Here is a 17,374-nt window from a genome sequence, read left to right as displayed (position 1 = left end):
AAGGTCGGAGGAGCTGTCTATAGTGTGGAGGGTTGTTGTAGGTCGCAACAGGACATTGATAGGATGCTGAGCTGGGCTGATAAATGGCAGAGGGAGTTCAAGCTGGAAAAGTGTGAAGTGATTCACTTTGGAAGGTCACATTTGAATGCAGAATACAGGGTTAAAGTCAGGATTCTTTGCAATGTGGAGTAACAGAGAGATCTTGGGGTCCACGTCCACAGATCCTTCAAAGTTGCCAACCAGATTGATAGGGTTGGTAAGAAGGGGTATGGTATGTTGGCTTTCATGAACAGGGGGATTGTGTTTAAGAGCCACGAGATTATGCTGCACCTCTGTAGAGCCCTGGTTAGATCACACTTGGAATATTGTGTTCAGTTCTGGTCACCTCATTATAGGAAAGATGTAGAAGCATTGGAGAGGGTGCATAGAAGATTAACCAGGATGATGCCTGGAGTGGAGGGCATGTCTTATGAAAAAAGGTTGAAGGAGCTAGGGCTTTTCTCACTGAAGCGAAAATGGATGAGAGGTGACTTGATAGAGGTGTATAAGATATTGAGATGCATCGATAGAGGGGATAACTAAACTTTTTCCCATGGTGGAAATGTCTATCATAAGGGGGCATAATTTGAAGGTAATTGAAAGAAGGTTCGGGGGAATGATAGAGGTAGGTTCTTTATGCAGAGAGTGGTGGGTGTGTGGAATGTACTGCAAGCAATGCTGATAAAGTCAGATACATTAAGAACATTTAAATAACTCTTGGATAGGCACATGATAGAAAGTACAATGAAGGGTATGTAGTTTAGTCTGATCTTATTTATGTCGTTTAGTAGAATGAAAGGCCGGCTGAAGGGCATGTACTGTGCCGTACTGTTCTAAGTTCTATGATGATTATCAATCATAGAGTCATATAGCGCAAAAACAGACGCTTTGGTCCAACTAAACATAATCCCAAACTAAACTAGTCTCATCTGCCTGGTCCTGGCCCATTTCTCTCCAAACCTTTCTTATACATTGAGTTCAACAACTTATTATCTATATTAATGACTTGGATGACATGACCAAGTATCTTGGCATCAGATTTCCTGAAAATACAGATTGGTTAAAAAATAATTTGTGAAGATACCGAGAGTCCACATGGAGATATATTAAGTGATTGGACAAAATTTAGGAGATCGAATATATTATAGGAAAATGTTATTCACTGACCTGTTCCGAGCCCCTGACCTGTTCTTGTCGCCACTGTATTTCTATGATTAGTCCAGTTCAGTTTCTGATTGTTTGTAAACTCCAGGATATTGATTGAGGAATGTGTGGTGATGATGATGCCATTGAATGTCAAGTGCCTGTGATTAGAATTTCTCTTATTGGTCTTTGCCTAGCATTTGTGCAGTACAAATTTTACTTGTCGTTTTTTAGGTGAAGTCTGGAAATTGACCAATTTTAATTTATTTCTTTGCTTTCAAGAGAGAGGTAAATAAAGCTTATTTAACACCATGAAATAAATGGCCTAAACGGTGGGCTAGACTCTTGCGGTGGACCCCATCTGTGTGGGGTAAACAGGTTCAGGAGCTATCCTCAGTGTAACTGCAATGAAGCCTGTGATTTAAAGAGTTAGGTAGCAGGCCTCACATTTGGATCAATGGTAGAAACAACCCTGTATTCTGTGGCCTTGGAACACAATCTGAATGTAGTGTAAACATGTCAATAGACTGTAATAGTGTAACACTGTTAGATCAATGGAATAATTATACCAATTGTGGTCAGAGAGGGTGCCATAAACAGCTAGATTGTCTCAGGTTGACAGTTGCTAATTAATGTCAAGAGTGTGGTGCTAGAAAAGCACAGCCGGTCAGACAGCATCTGAGGAGCAGGAGAATCAATGTTATGGGCATAAACCCTTCCTGATGAATTTATAGCAGCCTTCAAATCATCAATATGCAAGTCAAAGAATTTCTTTTAAGTCACTTTCTGTAGATAACTTAATGTTTTATAGCAAAAGGTGACATCTCAGCTCAGATAATGCATTAAGGATGTGAGGTCTGTATCCCAATCTTGAGTTAGACTGATTCTATTTCAAAAATGAACCGAAGTCTGCAATCTAAAAGGTGAAAGACTTAATAATCCAGATTTGTTCAATATATTACTGTATGACACTATAACCTTTTGCTAAACATTGTGTGTTTTATGATCGCGTACTCCACAACCACTTGATGAAGGAGCAGCACTCCAAAAGCTAGTGTTCCCAAATAAACCGTTGGACTGTGACCTGGTGTTGTTTGATTTTTAACTTTGTCCACCCTAGTCCAACATCAGCTCCTCCACGTCATGAACACCAGTGAAGGAACAGCTATATATTTGCAGAGTTAGGATGACTAGTGGCTATGAGGGGAACTTGCAGCTCATGGTGTGCGCATATAGCTGCTTCCATTATCCTTTCAGATGGAAGTATTTTTCAGCTGAATGATGCTGTACAAGGATCTTTTGTGAATTCCTGCAGTATTTCTTGTAGCTCCTCAACACTGTTGTTCCTCAACTCAGTGGTGGAGGGAGTGAATGTTAATGGATGTAGTGCCAATCAAGTTGTTTGCTTTGTCCTAGTTGGTGACAAGCTGCCTTGGGAAAACAGCCAACATAATCAAAGACCCCTCCTATGCCTGTCATACTCTCTTCCACCCTTTTTTTATCAGACAGAAGATATGACAGACTGAAAACACAGACCAACAGATTTAAGAACAGCTTCTTCTCTGCTGTTATCAGGCGTATGAATGGACCTCTCATTTATTAGAGTTGATCTTTCTCTGTACTCTCTCTGTTGTTGTAAAACTGTGTGCTGCATTCTTTTCCATTAACCTGATGTAATTATGAAAGGTAAGATTTGTCTGGATAGCAAATAATACAATATTTTTCACTATCTTGATACATGTAATAATAAAAGTAATAAGTCAAATCAAATCAAATCCCATCAGATCATAGCTTGGCATTGATATTACCACCCAAAACCTGTTCTATCTATGTATACCTTGATGTCATAAGGAAAACATGAAGATATCACTAAAATGGTACCAGATTTAAAGACATGCGAACTGGAGAATCAGAGACAAATGGACAAGAGCATTGTGTATTCATATAAATGATGCTTTGTAGGTCCAGGACACTTGAAGTAAGTTGTTACAGGAGGATCTGAACTACAGGAGAGGCTGAACAGGCTAGGACTGTTTTCCCTGGCGTGTTGCAGGCTGAGGGGTGACCTATAAAATTATGAGAGGCATGGATGGGATAAATAGACAAAGTCTTTTCCCTGGGGTAAGGGAGTCCAGAAATGCATAGGTTTAGGGTGAGAGGGGAAAGATATAAAAGAGACCTAAGGGGCAACTTTTTTCACACAGAGAGTGGTACGTGTATGGAATGAGCTGCTAGAAGATGTGGTGGAAACTGGTAGATTTGCAACATTTAAGAGGCATTTGGATGGGTATATGAATAGGAAGGGTTTGGAGGGATATGGGCCGAGTGCTGGCAGATGGGACTAGATTGGGTTGGAATATCTGGTCGGCATGAACGAATTGGACTGAAGGGTCTGTTTCCATGCTGTACATCTCTGTGACTCTATGAATAAATCAAAGTAGGTTTAGCCAGTAATTGCATGTTTTTGTCTCAATCCCCTTTTAAATAAAGGTGTCATTTTGGTAATTTTCCAATTCTCTGGGACTAGTCGGAAATTTAAGGATTCATGAAAGATTACCACAATACATCCACTACTTCTGCAGTTACTTCTATTCGTGTTCCAGGTTGCAGTATTCACGTCTATGCTCAGCATAAGTTTAAGGAGTTTGTGAGGTTGCTGAGGTGATTTTTCTTCTTAAACTATCGATGAAGAATTTCTATGAAGAGGCGAGACTGCAGAAATAGGGCTTGCTTTTAACAGAGTCTGTCAAGACCGTTTGAATACAAGCAGTCAAGACTATGACATCATCAATCAGAAGAAAACATTCATCCACACATTATTGTAGAAGCCAGAATACCCAAATGGAAAGTGATTGAAAGATAAAGTAGAGGGGAGCCGGAAATCAAAATATTTACTCACAGAGTTGTACCAATATGGAATAGTCTGTCTGAAAGGATGGTGGAGGCTGGTAAAAGAGTAACTTTCAGAAAGGAACAGATAAGAAAATTAAATGAAGATTTTCTTGATCTCTGTTGTGAGCTCGGAGATTCTTGACTCAGATATAAAATGCTTTTTGATGGAATTGAGTTCTAATGAGTGTAAACTATTACATTCACTATTTGATGAATCTGAGAATCAGAGTGAAAGGGAGCTTCACAACTGTTTTAACCTGCTCTCGGAACTGGTTTTGGGTCACGGTGTAGATGCAAGTATTTGTACAAGTACTGAGGAGCTGGAGCAGGTATCCAATGGTACCTGCAGTTCGGGAAAGTGGAGAATAACCATGCAGTAATACAATTCGTTGATAAAGGAAACACCCCACATAAGGGGTCCATAAAATAATGAAGCTACCTGAGATAGCAAAGAGTAAAATGATGGATTTTCTGCGTTTGTTCATCTCTGGGTCACTGGGCATCTCCCAAGCACTGTCCTTCTGGAGTCTCCTGCGGGCTTTGCTTGCTCCGACTGTCTGATGGTCAGAGTGTTCAAAAGAAGAATAATAACAAATGGCAGCAAAGGGGTTTGAAGGCAATAGAATATTTCATATATTGTCCAGATGATTGATGTATAATACTCTGGGTTTGTGATACAAAACCATTGCAAGTTATTAGATTTGAATTTGAAAAACCAAGGAATGCTTTCCAAATAGCTCAGCACACTGACTGTTCCAATAATCACAGCTGCAGTTTTCTCGGTGCAGTATCTGGTGTTAAGCTTTTGGCAGCAAATAGCTATGAATCGATCAAAGGTGAAAGCAACTGTCAACCATACAGAATTCATTGTGGTAGCAGGAATGAGCACCATAACCAAACTACAGACCTGAGTAATATCCAGGAAAGAAACTGGGAAATAAATAATAAGCCACCTCAGCATCACATCACAGATGACAACGAGAACATCAGCTGCTGCCATTGCTATCAAGTACCGAGTGATACAGTTGGAGAGGCCACAGTTCCTTTGGGAAAGAATCACAATCGCAAAGAGGTTAACTGCAATAAAATACAAAACAAATCAGGTAGATAGTTTTAATACGTGAGTTTGACCAGATCTTACATTGATTTTGGTGCATCAAAAAGTTGATAATTACATCTGATTCTGAAGGTGTTTTTCACAGACAATAGTTTGAAAAAAAACATAAAACATCTTTTTTACCAGTTGTAAGAAATTTGAAGTAACATCAGTCTTTAAAAAATGCATGAATACTCCCGAGATATTCTTTTGCAGACAATGTCCTAGGCATCAACATTACTGGAAATGCTGTGCCTCACATGTAGGACAGATGCAGGAGGGCAAGCCAGGAGCAGCAACCAGGAATACTTAAAAATGAGATGTCAACCTGGCAAAGCTGCCAAACAGGATTACATGTGTGCCAAACAACATAAGCAGCAAGTGTTGGAAAGAGCCAAGCAATCCCACAACCAATGGCTCAGATCTAGTCTCTGCACTACTTCGTACTACAACTCACTGTAGGAGTTGAAGACTACTCAAATATCCTCATCCTTAATGATGGAAGTTCATCAGTGTGAAAGATAAGTCTGAAGAAATGCCAAGTAGATCATCCAATTTCACTTGACCCAGTGGCCCCCAATCATTACAAATGTCAATCTTGAGCTAATTTGATTCACACTACATGATGTCAAGAAACAGTTGGAGGCACTGGATACTCTGAAGGGTATGTGTATGTCAATATTTGAGCAGTAGTACTAAAGACTTGTGCTTCCAAACCGAATGACAGCCAAGCGTTTGCAGTTCAGTTACGACATTGGTACCTACTTAACAATGTGAAAATTTACCCAGGTGAGTCCAGCACACAAAAAGCAGGACAAATCCAACACAGCCAATCTTTGCCACATCAGTCTACTCCTGATCATCAGTAAAGTGAAAGAATATGTCATCCACAGTGCAATCAAGCTGCACCTTCTCAGCAACAACCTGCTCACCGATGCGAGTTTGGGTTCTAAACAGACCTTCTTACAGCCTTACTTCAAACATGGATGTAAGATCAGAATTCCAGAGGTGAGGTGAGAGTGACAGCCTTTGACATCACAGCTGCATTTAACTGAGTGTGGTGTCAAGGTTCCTGGCAAAAGTGGTTAAATCCAAACCAGGTATATAAGAAAATGGCTATGATTATTCGAAATCAGTCATCTCAGCTCTTGGACAGCTCTGAAGGTATTTCTCTGGTAGTGTCCATTACACCATAAGATCATACAAAATATGAGCAGAAATTAGGCCTTTCGAACCAACGGGTCTGCTCCACCATTCAATCATGGCTGATAGGGTTTTCAAACCTTTTTTTCTGCTTTCTCCCGGTAACCTTTGATGCCCTTGACAACGAAGAAACTCCCTACCTCTGTTTTAAATATACTCAATCATCAGGCCTCTGCAGCCTACTTTGGCAATGAATTCTACAGATTCACCATTCCTTTTACTCTAACACCATGCCCTTGCATCCTCATCTCTCCTGCCAATGGAAACATCTTCCCAATATCCACTCTGTCCAGGTCATTCAGCATTCTGTAAATTTCCATCAAATTCCTCCCTCATCCTTCTAAACTCCATCAAGTATAGTCCCAGAGTCCTCAAACATTCCTCATATGTGAAGTCTTTCATTCCTGGGATCATTCTTGTGAAACATCTCCGCACTCCAGGGCCAATATATCTTTCCTGAGGTATGGGGCCTGAAATTGCTCACAATTGTGATCTGACTAAAGCTTTATGAAGTCTCAGAAGTACATTCCTGCTTTTATATTCTAGTCCTCTCAAGATGAATAACAACATTGTATTTGCCTTCCTAACTACATATTCAACCTGCAATTTTCCCTTAAGAAAAAGCTGGACTAGGACACCCAAGTGCCTTTGTACATCAGATTTCAGAATTTTCTCCCCATTTAGAAAATAGCCCATACCTCTATTTTTCCTACCAAAGTGGATTTCTCCCATTATATTTCATATGTCACCTCTTTGCCGACTCCCCTAATTTGCTCAAATCTCTCTGCAGCCTCTCCGCCTCTTCAATGCTTGTCTTTATATCATCTGCAAAGTAGCCAGAATACCCTCAGTTCCTTCATCCAGATCATTAACGTATATTGTGGAAAAGTTGTTATCCCAACAGCGATCCTTGTGGAATACCACTAGTCACTGGCCTCCATTATTAAAATGACCCTTTTATCCCCCACTTTCTGCTTTCTACCAGACAGCCAAGCTTCTATCCATGCTAATACCTGGCCTCTAACACCATGGGCCATATTGTATTTAGCAGCCTTCTGTGCAGCACTTTATTAAAGACCTTTTGGAAGTCCAGATTAATAACACCAATTTGCTCTCCTTGGTCCACTTGCTCGTTACCTCCTCAAAGACTTGTAACAGGTTTGTCAGGCATGAGCTCCCCTTGATGAAATTGGGCTGACTTTGCCTTATATTACCATACACATTCAAGCAGTCAGAAATCTCATCCTTCATAATAGACTCAGAATTTTACCAACAACTGATGTCAGCCTAATCAGCCTAAAATTTCCCATCTTTTGCTTTACTCCTTTCTTAAACAAGGGGGCTACATTAGTGACTTTCCAGTCCTCTGGGACTCTTCAAGGCTCCAGTGGTAACTGAAAGATCAGTGCTAAAGCCGACACTATACTTTAGTGATGGAAAGCGACAAGAATATGCGAGTGGGCAAGCATTATAACTGGAGGAAAGGCAAGTATGATGCTATTAGGCAAGATTTAGAGTGCATGGATGGGGAGAGAGATTGTAATGGATGGGCACAATTGAAATGTGAAGCTTGTTCAAGGAACAGTTATTGCGTTTCCTCGATAAGTATGTACCTGTCCGGCGGGGAGGAAGTGATTGAGCGAGGGAACCATGTTTTACAAAAGAAGTTAGAGCACTTTGGGGCCAGCAACCATAATTCTATTAGATTTAAAATAGTGATGGAAAAGGATAGACCACATCTAAAAGTTGAAGTTCTAAGTTGCACAAAGGCCAATTTTGATGGTATTGGGCAAGGACTTTCAAAAGCTGATTGGGGCAAACGTTCGCAGGTAAAGGGATGGCTAGAAAATGGGTAGCCTTCAGAAATGAGATAACGAGAATCCAGAGAAAGTATATTCCTGTTATGGGGGAAGGAAAGGCCCGTAGGTATAGGGAGTGCTGGATGACTGAAGAAATTGAGAGTTTGTTTAAGAAAAAGAAGGAAGCATATGTCAGGTATAGACAGGACAGATCGAATGAATCGTCTCCGCCGCATCTGCTCCCAGGAGGACCAGTTCAAAATACGTACAACACAGATGGCCTCCTTCTTCAAGGACCGCAATTTCCCCCCCGACGTGGTCAACGGTGCCCTCCACCGCATCTCCTCCACTTCCCGTTCCTCCGCCCTTGAGCCCTGCCCCTCCAACCGCCACCAGGACAGAACCCCACTGGTCCTCACCTACCACCCCACCAATCTCCATGTACAGCGCATCATCCGCCGTCACTTCCGCCACCTCCAAACAGACCCCAGCACCAAGGATATATTTCCCTCCCCTCCCCTATCAGCTTTCCGTAGAGACCACTCCCTCCGCGACCCCCTTGTCAGATCCACACCCCCCACTGACCCAACCTCCACTCCCGGCACCTTCCCTTGCAACCGCAGGAGGTGCAACACTTGCGCCCACACCTCCCCCCTCACTTCTCTCCAAGGCCCCAAAGGAAACTTCCATATCCGCCACAGATTCACCTGCACCTCCACCCACATCATCTACTGCATCCGCTGCAGCCGGTGTAACCTCCTCTATATTGGGGAGACAGGCCGCCTACTTGCGGAGCGATTCAGAGAGCACCTCTGGGCCACCCGGACGAACCAACCCAACCAACCTGTAGCACAGCATTTCAACTCCCCCTCCCATTCCACCGAGGATATGCAGGTCATTGGACTCATCCACCGCCAAACCACAACAACCCGACGGTCGGAGGAGGAGCGTCTTATCTTCCGACTGGGAACCCTCCAACCGCAGGGGATGAACTTGGACTTCACCAGTTTCTTCATCCCCCCTCCCCCCACCTTGTCTCAGCCGGATCCCTCCAGCCCGGCACCGCCTTCCTGACCTGCAGTCTTCTTCTTGACCTCTCCGCCTCCATCCTACTCCGACCTATCACCCTCACCTTGACCTCTTTCCACCTATCACATTTCCAACGCCCCTCCTCCAAGTCCCTCCTCCCTACCTTTTATCTTCTCCTGCTGAACACTCTCTGCTCATTCCTGAAGAAGGGCCTGTGCCCGAAACGTCGAATCTCCTGTTCCCTGGATGCTGCCTGACCTGCTGTGCTGTTCCAGCAATAACGTTTCAACTCTATATGGACTTCAGTAAGGCGTTCAACAAGGTTCCACATGGGAGACTGGTGAACAAAGTTCGATCTCACGGAATACGGGGAAAACTAGCCATTTGGATACAGAACTGGCTCAAAGGTAGAACACAGAGGGTGGTGGAGGGTTGTTTTTCAGACTGGAGGCCTGTGACCAGTGGAGCGCCACGAGGATCGGTGCTGGGTCCACTAATTTTTGTCATTTATATAAATGATTTGGATGTGAGCATAAGATATTAGTAAATTTGCAAATTACATCAAAATTGGAGGTGTAGTGGACAGCGAAGAGGGTTACCTCAGATTACAACAGGATCTGGACCAGATGGGCCAATGGGCTGAGAAGTGGCAGATGGAGTTTAATTCAGATAAATGCAAGGTGCTGCATTTTGGGAGGACTTATACACTTAATGGTAAGGTCCTAGGGAGTGTTGCTGAACAAAGAGACCTTGGAGTGCAGGTTTGAAAGTGGAGTCACAGGTAAATAGGATAGTGAAGAAGGTGTTTGTCATGCTTACAATGGTCAGAGTATTGAATACAGGAATTGGGAGGTCATGTTGTGGTTGTACAGGGGATTGGTTAGGCCACTGTTGGAATATTGTATGCAATTCTGGTCTCCTTCCTACCAGAAAGATATTGTGAAACCTGAAACTGTTCAGAAAAGATTTACAAGGGTGTTGCCAGGGTTGGGGATTTGATTTATAGGGAGAGGCTGAACAGGCTGGGACTGTTTTCCCTGGAGAGTCGGAAGCTGAGAGGTGACCTTATAGAGGTTGACAAAATTATGAGGGGCATGGATAGGGTAAATAGACAAAGGCATTTCCCTGTGGTGGTGCAGTCCAGAACTAGAAGGCATAGTTTATGGTGAGAAGGAAAAGATATAAAAGGGACCTAAGGGGCAACGTTTTCACACAGAGGCTGGTACAAGTAGGGAATGAGCTGCCAGAGGAGGTGGTGGGGGCTAGTACAATTGGAACATTTAAGAGGCATTTGGATGGGTATATGAATAGGAAGGGTTTGGAGGGATATGGGCTGGATGCTGGCAGGTGGGACTAGATTGGGTTGGGATATCTGGTCAACATGTAAGCGTTGGACCGAAGGGTCTGTTTCCATGCTGTACATCTTTATGACTCTATGACTATGAAGGATAAATAGACAAAGTCTTTTCCCTGGGGTGGGTGAGTCCAGAACTAGAGGGCATAGGCTTAGGGTGAGAGGGGAAAGATATAAAAGAGACCTAAGGCGCATCTGTTTCATTCACTGGGAGTACGTGTATGGAATGAGCTGCCAGAGGAAGCGGTGGAGCCTAGTACAATTGCAACATTTAAAAGGCATTTGGATGGGTATATGAATAGGAAGTATTTGGAGGGATATGGGTCGGGTGCTGACAAGTGGGACGAGGTTGGGTTGGGATATCTGGTCGGCATGGACGGGTTGGACCAAAGGATTTGTTTCCGTGCTGTACATCTCTATGACTGTATGACTCGAAGTTGAATCTCTTGTCAAGAGAATGAATGAAGTTTATGTAAAGATGAGACGTGGAGGTTCAGTTAGGCTGCTTGAGTGTTACAAGTTAGCCAGGAAGGACTTAAAGAGAGACTTAAGAAGTGCCTGGAGAGCATTTGAGAAGTCTTTGGCTGGTAGGATCAAGGAAAACACTAAAGCTTTCTATCGGTATATCAGGAATTAAAGAATGACTCAAGTAAAATTAGGGCCTATCAAGGACAGTAGTGGGAAGTTGTGCGTGGAGGCAGAAGAATTCGAGAAGACACTAAATGGATAATATTTCATCAGTATTCAGACCGGAAAATGACAATGCTAAAGAGGCGAATACTGAGATACAGCCTTTAAGACTAGATGGGATTGAAGTTCATAAGGAGGAGAGGTTAGCAATTCGGGAAAGTGTGAAAATTGATAAGTCCCCTGAGCCAGATATGATTTATCCTAGCATCCTCTGGGAAGCTACAGAGAAATTTGCAGATCTTTTGGCTTTGATCATTATGTCGCCACTGTTGAGAGGACCGGTGCTAGAAGACTGGAGGATAGCAATATTGTCCTGTTGTTCAAGATGGGCAGTAGAGACAACCCTGGTAATTATAGACCAGTGCGCCTTACTTCAGTTGTGGGTAAAGTGTTGCAAAGATTTATAAGAGACCGGATTTATAATCATCTAGAGAGGAATCATTTAGTTAGGTAGCCAGCATGGTTTTGTGAAGGCTAGATCATACCTAATAAAGCTTATTGAGTTCTTTGAGATAGTGACCAGACAGGTGGATGAGGGTACAATGGTTGATGTGCAGTATATGGATTTCATAAAGCATTAGAAAAGGTTCAAACATGGAGGCATGGGGTTCAGAGTGATTTGATGTTTTGGATCAGAAATTGGCTAGCTGAAAGAAGACAGAGGATTGTGGTTAATAGGAAACATTCATTCTGAAATTCAGTTCCTCGTGGTGTACCGCACGGATCTGTCTAGGGGGTTCTGCTGTTTGTCATTTTTATAAATAACCTGAATGAGGGCACAGAAGGATGGGTTAATACATTTGCGGATGATGCTAAATTCGGTGGAGTTGTGCACAGTGCAGAAAAATGTTGCAGATCACAGAGGGACATAGAGAAGCAGCAGGGCTGGGCTGAGACGTGGCAAATAGAGTTTAATGCGCAAAAGTGTGAGGTGATTCACTTTGAAATGGGTAACAGGAATGCAGAGTAATGTAACAGTAAGATTCTTGGTAGTATGGGTGAGCAGAGAGATCCTTGATGGATCCTTGATAGTTGCCATTCAGTTTGACAGGGTTGTTAAGAAGGCATATAGTGTGTTAGCTTTTATGAATGGAGGGATTTAGTTTTGGAGCCAAGATGTCATGTTGCAACTGTGCGAATCACTGATGTGGCCGCACCTGGAGAATTGTGTACAGTTCTGGTCGCATTGTAGGAAGGACATGGAAGCATTGTAAAGGGTGCAGAGGAGATTACTAGGATGTATTTGGTATGGAGGGAATATCTTATGAAGAAACTCGAGGCTGTTTTCATCAGAGAGAAGACGGTTAAGAGCTGACTTAATAGAGACATACAAGATGATCAGACGATTAGTTATGGTGGATAGAGAGAACCTTTTTCCTCAGCTGGTGATGGCTACCATGAGGATACATCGCTTTAAATTGAAGGGTGATAGATATTGGACCGATGTCAGAGGTAGATTCTTTATTCAGAGAGTAGTGCGGTGTGGATTGCCTTGCCTGCAACAGTAGTGGACTTGCTAACTTTAAGGGCATTGAAATGGTCATTGGATAAATATATGGATGATAATGGAATAGTGTAGGTTAGATAGGCTTTAGATTGGTTTCACAGATCGGAGCAACATCAAGGGCCGAAGGGCCTGTTGTGCACTGTAATGTTCTATGTTCTCTCTTCAGCTATCTCCTTCAGATGTCTATGATGTAACCCATTTGTCCACACAATGTATCCACTTCCAGACCTTTCATTTTTTGTAGCATCTTCTCCTTGATGGTGGCCAGCATACTCATCTCTGTTCCCCAACTCTCTTGAATTTTTAGGATATTACCCGGGGGGGGAAATGAGGACTGCAGATGCTGGATATCAGACTCAAAACGTGTGGTGCTGCAAAGAGCACAGCCAGTCAGGTATCAACTGAGAAGCAGGAGAGTCAACGATTAGAGCATAAGCTCTTCATCAGGAATCATTATGGTGTATTACACAATAAAGACTGACACAAGTGCTTATTCAATTCCTCACTCATTTCTTTGTTCCCCATTGCTACTTCTCTAGCATCATTTTCCAGCTGCCTGATGCCCACTTGAGCCTCTCCTTTGTACTTTCTATATTTAGAGAAACTCTTGCAATGTTTACTAATATTTTTGGCTTACCCTCAGATATAATCTTCTCCCCCCTTATTTCTTTGTTGTCCTCTGTTGGTCTTTGTAGGCTTCCCAGTTTCTAGCTTCTCACTGCCCTTTGCCACATTATATGCTTTCTCTTTTGCTTTTATTCTGTTTAGCTATGGTTGCTTCATTCTCCCTTTAGTATGCTTCCTTTTTCTCAGGATGAATTTTTGCTGTGTCTCTCAAATTACTCCCAGAAACTCCTGCCATTGCTCTCCCACTGTCTTCCTTACTAGGCTTGTCTCCCAGTCAATTCTGGTCAGCTCTTCCCTCATGCCTCTGTAGTTATCTTTATTCAACTGTAATACCATGATATCTGATTCCACCTTCTCCCGATCAAACTACAGCATAAATTCTACCATATTATGGTGACTGACTCTGAAGGGTTCCTTCACCTTAAGCTCCCTTATCAAGTCTGCCTCATTGTACAACACTAAATCCAGTATTGTCTCAGGGGGTTCCACTACAAGCTGCTTGAAAAAGCATTTCTTAGACATTCCACAAATTCATTTTCTTGTGATCCACTACCAACCTGGTTTCCCAGTCCACCTGCATATTGAAATCTCCCATCATCACTGTAACTTCATCTTTTTTACACAACTTTCCTATATTTTGGTGTATCTTATCCCCCACATTTTGATTGCTGTTTAGATGCCTGTAGATACCTCTCATTATGATTTTCTTACCATTGGGGTTCCTCAACTCTACCCACACAAATTCTATTACATACGACCCTACTTCATTTATTGCTCTTGATTCAATTTCATTTTTCACAAACAAGGCTCTGCTTACCTGGTTGTTTTTCAATAGGATGTATATCCTTGAATGTTTAGCTCCCAATCTTGATCCCCTTGCAGCAACATTAAGCTGCTTCATCGATTATCTTCCTTCCATCATAAGGTTGCTCACTGACAGTACCACAATGTTCAGCAACATTCACAACTCCTCAGATACTGAAGTGGTTTATGTTTAAATGCAGTAAGTCATGGCCATTATTCAGGTATGGGCTGACAAATGGAAAGTACATTTTGTACCACACAATGACCAGCTCAAATTAGAGATAATTTTTCTATTACCCCTTGACATTCAATAGTGTTACCATCACAGACTTCCCTATTATCAACATCCTTGCAGTCACTGTTGACCAATATCTCAACTGGGCTCAGTGCAAAATACAATGGCTGCAAAAGCAAATAAGAACCAAGGAATACTGCAGTGAATAACTCACCTCCTGATTCCGAAAGTCTGCCCACCCTTTACAATGCAAAATTCAGGAGTATGATGGAATACTCTCCGCTTGCCTTGAAGCACCAACAACAACCAAGAAGTTTGACACCATCCAGAACAAAGCAGCCTCATTCTGTGGTATCACATCTACAAACATTCACTCGCAGCACCACGAAAGCTTAGCAGTTGCAACGCATACTATCATCCACAAGAGGAACTGTGAAATTTTGTCCAAGATCCTTGGACAGCACCTTCCAAACCCATGTTCAATTCCATCCAGAACCATCAGGGCAGCAGATACATGTGAACACCAACTAATTCCCCACCAAGCCATTCACCAACTTGATTTAGAAATATATCACTGTTCCTTCTCTGATGTTGGTCAAAATCCTTCAATTTCCAATTGTGGGTTTATCAGCAGGATGTGGACTGCAGCAGTTCAAGACGGCATCTCACCACCACCTTCTCAAGGGCAACTAGGGATGAGAAGTAAATGTTGGCCAGCCAACAATACCCACGCTCCACGAGAGAATTAAAAAATGCTAAATACTTTGGCTAAGACCAAAGTACATAGAAACATGTGCTGTCTATTCAAAACTCGAGACTGGAGACTTTGAGTAAGATCATGGTTAAGTTGGTTGTGGTGTTATCTGTGCTTGACTCAAAGGCAGTAATTTCCAATTAGTGGAAGTGGCTTTTCAGCATAACTCATCCCAACCAATGAAATAATTGCAAATGGTCACAGACTTATAAACTCAAATTACGTTTGTCATTCAAATATTCCCAATACTTTGTCTTGCTTCAGTAAAGAATCATCTGAAATGTTGGCTCCGTTCATGAAATTGCATATTTCCATGTCTAATCAATCAAAAGCTAGTATTTCCATTATTTGAACATATCACAAACTATCTAAATTAGATGACAAATTGCAAGGACATAAGATAGTTTGACATCAGCAGGCTCAGTTTTGTCATATTAATCAAACTGAATAAGATCATCACTCTTTGAAGATGTAAAGGAATATCATTGAAGGTTTTTTTTTTGTTGAGAAGTACCATTACATTTAACAAGGGTCTCAATTGGTTCAGATGTGATTTTGAAAAGATGGTAAAGTAATGTTGAATTAACCGTTTAGGAAAAGAAGCACTTCTCGTAAATGGCATTGCTTTGATTTCCATTCTTGCCTCGGAAATGGATCATTTTCAAAAGACAAGCAGTTGACCGATTATGCAATTGTGGACAAATAATACTTACTGGACACTCCAATAGCAATGAGAACAGGGCAGTAAATAACCTCAACATCAGGCACTGTTGGTACCGCATTGAAAGGATACTTCATTTTCTGTGTCACACATTCAAACCTTCACTTGAAAGTGTCACCAACTCAAGGAGTCTATATACATAGTAACCAAATCCTCAAGGACATAATTAGGTTGATATTACTTGCAGTCTGTTGAACAAACAGACTTGAACCCGAAAAAGAAATGTTATTGGAAGAGAGTGCAGAAATACTGAATATGGACTAGGATCACAGAAATACGAGGCATCCAGAAAAATAGTTCTGCAAAGCATGCAATTGGATACCTAGAGAATGTTCCATAAGGATGCAAGGCTCATTTCACAAGTAGCTGCAATAGATTCATTTCATTCTTTCCAAGGAACGTGAAAACTTTGGCAAAGCCAGGATTTGCTGCCCACTCCTATCTATCCTTGAGAGCAGGTGGTGAGTCGTTTTCTTGCACCACTGCTGTCCATCTGGTGCGGGTGCACACATGCAGGTGCCCACTTTATAAAAACGGAAAGGGAGGTAGCTGATTTTGAGACTAGGATCCTGAAATGTACTAAGGGAAAATATGATGGTACAAATCATGAGTTCCTACACTGGAAGAGGTAAGGTTACTGAAAGGAATGACATTTGACAGGCAATGACAAACATTGAAAGAGTGAATGGATGAACTACAAAAAAATGTGTATTCTTGTTTGGTGCAAGAGTGCTCAGAGAATAGTGGTCACACCTTTGCATGTGAGGGAAGTGATCGAGAATTAGATACAAAGGAAAGGCCAGAGACCTGAGAATTGGGAACAGTTTCAAAAGCATCAAGGACTTGCTTGAAGGAGGTGAAAATAGAGCCTGAGGATAAACGTTTTAGGAATGTAAGAAATAACTATAAAGCTTTCTTTGAGAATGTCAAGAGAAAAAGATTTATGAAAACTAATGTCAGTCCCTCACAGTCAGAAACAGGTGAATTTAAAACGCAGAACAAAAAAAATGGCTGACAAACTAAATTTCTACTTCCCTTCTGTCTTCACAAAGGAGGACATGAATAACACACCAAAAATTACAGTGAACATAGGTTTATTGAGAGGGAGGAACTGAAACAAATATGCATTCGAAGAGAAATTGTGTGAATGAAATTGATGGGATTAAAGGCTGAGAAAAGGCCAAGGTCTGGTAATCTACATCCAGGATTACCCAAGGAAATGACCATAAAAATAATTGATGCATTGGTGTCACTTTCCAAGATTCTTTATATTTGAGAACAGTTCTTACAGATTGGAGGGTAGCTAATGTAACCCCATTGGCTATAAAAGGGAGTTAGACTGAAAGTAGTGAATGAAAGCTTGTGTAAATTCTGGGAAAATGCTCAAGTCCATTAAGAAGGATATCATAGCAGAGCACTTCTAAAGCATTCTTATAAAGAACCTGAGACAATCAGCATGGATTTGGAAAAGGAAAAAACAT

General features: G+C 41.9%; 1 pseudogene; it reads right to left on the bottom strand.

The window, feature by feature from the left end:
* Positions 1 to 4,277: 4,277 nt before the first annotated feature.
* On the bottom strand, positions 4,278 to 15,970 carry LOC148147419 (putative G protein-coupled receptor 139; annotated as a pseudogene).
* Between the last annotated feature and the right edge of the window lie 1,404 nt (positions 15,971 to 17,374).

Source organism: Chiloscyllium plagiosum, unplaced genomic scaffold (assembly GCF_037043375.1).
Source record: "Chiloscyllium plagiosum isolate Xiang-an unplaced genomic scaffold, Cpla_swu_hap1 HiC_scaffold_17, whole genome shotgun sequence".
NCBI classification, from domain to species: domain Eukaryota; kingdom Metazoa; phylum Chordata; class Chondrichthyes; order Orectolobiformes; family Hemiscylliidae; genus Chiloscyllium; species Chiloscyllium plagiosum.
The sequence above is the reverse complement of the archived record's forward strand: the minus strand, read 5'-3'. Positions and strand labels throughout refer to the sequence as shown.